This window comes from Nicotiana tomentosiformis, chromosome 3, assembly GCF_000390325.3.
Source record: "Nicotiana tomentosiformis chromosome 3, ASM39032v3, whole genome shotgun sequence".
Lineage (NCBI taxonomy): Eukaryota > Viridiplantae > Streptophyta > Magnoliopsida > Solanales > Solanaceae > Nicotiana > Nicotiana tomentosiformis.
In genome coordinates, this window is record NC_090814.1 from 36,630,343 (window position 1) to 36,633,986 (window position 3,644).

Sequence of the window (3,644 nt, forward strand, 5' to 3'; positions counted from 1 at the left end):
TTCGGTTTGAATCGGATTTTAACAAAACTATGAACTCCTACTCCTGTCCTTCTCCTGTTCTCTTGGGTGTCACACTTCTCGCAGCAAAGTAAATAATAATATATTTACGTTGAATATATATTTATATACTAGCATATATAAGAGATCGTTTGATTCACGTACTAGCTATATGTGCATTATAATGTATGCATTGCCCACATGGTGAATAATAATATATGGATTGATATACAGTAAATAATGATATATCAATAGTTATGAGACGATTAATCATACAAAGAGTGTGACGCTGAAATTTCTTCTCATACAAAGAGTGTTACTTGGGGGTCGTTTACTTTAAAAACATATTTATCATTGTCACATTCCATCTTTTATAAATGATAAGTATACTCCAGCCTAATTTGATAAGTATTATCTATTACTGTCAGTTTGATATTCCACTAGTTATACGTGAATTATTTTTTCTTATATAGCCAATCAAACATTTCATTGGTTACAAGAATTATTTTTTCTAATCACTTCGACCAAATCTGTAAGTACATTTTATGCGAGAGTCCATGAGAAATTATTTTTCCTCAAAAAATAGTATGGGTAAGTACTACGCACACCCCGCAAGGGTTGATTGAGTTGAAGCTTTCTTTCATGGGAGACTTGGGATTCATTTTCCTCACCAACAGTCTCTTCAGTCAGAACTCGTCGTACTGAGCTTGTCTAGTACAGTTTATATTTCCTGCATGGTTTGCGAGTTATTGAACAATAAATATGTTACTCAGAGCCCATTTGGACATAAGAATATTTTTATTTTTTTTCGAAAATTTTTACTTTTTTTCGAAATCAGCGTTTGACCATAAAATTTGTAATTTTCACTTGAATATGAATTTTGAATTTTTTCGAATATTTGAAAAATACCAAAAAGCTATTTTTCGAAATTTTCACTCATATCACTCACAAAATTTCAAAAACAATCCAAAATTAAATTCATATTCAAACACAACTCTAATTTTCAAATACCATTTTCAGTTGAAAATATTTTTCACTTTTTTTTTTTTGGAATTTTACACTTCCTATGTCCAAACACCCACTGTGACAGTGGATAGCGGTTTCCGTGGGAATTTTCCCATTTCGAAATTTAACATGGACCGTACCGGCCACAGTGATATCCAATTTAACGCCTATTTAACGCCATCTACGTGGCATGGCTCTTGTTTTTTCCCATATTTTGGGCGTTGTTGTAGTTGCATCTACCTTTCCAAACACCCGACACAACGTCGATTAATTTCATAAATCCAGATCCATCCTCTTCCCGACGATTTATTTATTCACCACCCTTACACTCAGCAGTATTATATATATATATATATATATATATATATATATATATCTAGGCACTATCCCAGAAAAACCTGCACCAGTTCCCGTAGAAGTCCAATTTTCTCAAGATTCAAGCTACTGAATAAAAATCCCTTTTTCCAGCATGAGCAATAAAGACTTCCCGTCTCCGCCACTATCCGCAGCTAATAATGTTCAAATCAAACAAAGTACAAGTATTCTTCCTGATTTCCTACAAAGCATCAACCTCAAATATGTGAAATTAGGATACCATTATTTGATGTCTCACTTTCTGAGTCTTTGTTTGGTCCCTCTAATATCTGTCACTTTTGTTCAAGCCTCCCAAATGAACTATCAAGACTTGCAAAATCTTTATCTCCACCTAAAGTTGAACCTTGCTTGCATATCATCTTCTCTGCACTCTTTGTTTTTGGAGCAATAGTTTATATCATGACAAGGCCTAGACCCATTTGCCTTGTGGATTATTCTTGTTATCATCCTCCTGAACACCTTAAAGTTTTAAATTCAGTAAGTTCATGGGACATTCAAGACTCACTGGTGATTTTGATGAATCATCACTTGAATTCCAGAGAAAGATTTTGGAGAGGTCAGGTCTCGGAGAAGAAACTTACTTGCCTGAGGCTTTGCATGATGTTCCACCAAGACCATCTATGGCAACGGCACGTGAAGAAGCAGAGCAAGTCATGTTTGGTGCACTAGACAATTTGTTCAACAACACAAATGTCAAGCCAAAAGATATTGAAATTCTTGTGGTGAATTGCAGCCTGTTCAATCCCACTCCTTCACTTTCTGCTATGATTGTGAATAAGTACAAGTTGAGAGGGAACATTAAAAGCTTCAATCTTGGTGGGATGGGATGCAGTGCAGGAGTTATTGCCATAGATCTTGCAAAAGACATGTTACAATTTCATAGGAATACATATGCTGTTGTTGTCAGCATGGAGAACATAACACAAAACTGGTATTTTGGGAACAAGAAAGCCATGTTGATTCCGAATTGTTTGTTTCGTGTTGGAGGAGCAGCTATTCTGTTATCAAACAAGGCAGGGGACAAGAGGAGGGCAAAGTACAAGGTTGTACACGTAGTGAGGACTCATAAAGGAGCTGATGATACAGCCTTCAAATGTGTGTACCAAGAACAAGATGACAATGGGAAAACAGGGGTGTCTTTATCAAAAGATTTGATGGCAATTACTGGAAATGCCCTCAAGACAAACATCACTACATTGGGTCCACTTTACTTCCAATTAGTAAACAATTGCTTTTCTTCATGTCCCTTGTGGCAAGAAAACTTTTCCACGCCAAAATCAAGCCATATATACCAGATTTTAAGCTGGCTTTCGAACATTTCTGCATACATGCTGGTGGAAGAGCTGTGATTGACGAGTTAGAAAAGAATTTGCAACTTTCTCCTGTTCATGTTGAGGCTTCTAGGATGACTCTGCATCGGTTTGGGAACACTTCATCCAGTTCAATATGGTATGAATTGGCTTATATTGAGGCAAAAGGAAGAATCAGAAGGGGTCACAGGATTTGGCAAATAGCATTTGGGAGTGGATTCAAGTGTAACAGTGCAGTGTGGCAAGCACTTACCAATGTGAAACCATCTCCTAATAGTCCTTGGGAAGACTGCATCCACCGATACCCCGTGGAATTAGACTACTAATTTCACTTGGAAAATACAACACGATAGAAAAGTTTGTTATGATATTTTAAATCAACCGCGACTACCATATATCTGATGTCCAATTTGGTTCTTTTTTCACGCGTTGGACGGATTTTCAGCAGTCAGTTTCCTCGGTAAGCATGATTACCGAATATGCAGTGCTAGATTTCCGAGATCCATACTGTTTGTGTGTAATTATATTTTTCTCAAAGGATTGTGGTATGTCCAGCTTATTTTTCTTCTTTGTTGGCTTTCTTTGTTCTCCTGAATAGTTGTAGTAGTACAACTTTCTGTCATGTAATATAATTTGTACAATAGTGACATTTAACTGTTTGTGTGGGAATTGGTTTAGCTAATTAACATTACAAGGCTACTTAAGAAACATAATTGATTATAGGGATGAGCGTGCGGGCATTTGGACATGATATGAAAATTTTGATTTGGATTTTGGGTTTTCGAATTGAAGAAATTACAATCCAGTTAAGCTCGGATTTGATCGGATATTTTAAGTTCGGTTTTAGATTAATAGGTTTGGATATTTCGGATTTACAATTTTGAGCCTATAAATTGAGTTTCTTCCTCTTACAAAAATGAACATCCAAATGAAGTATTTGTTGAATTTTTAGTTGAG

At 35.9% G+C, this 3,644-nt stretch overlaps 1 pseudogene; it reads left to right on the forward strand.

The window, feature by feature from the left end:
- The first annotated feature begins 1,419 nt into the window (after positions 1-1,419).
- On the forward strand, positions 1,420-3,356 carry LOC104090931 (3-ketoacyl-CoA synthase 4-like; annotated as a pseudogene).
- The last annotated feature ends 288 nt before the right edge of the window (positions 3,357-3,644 follow it).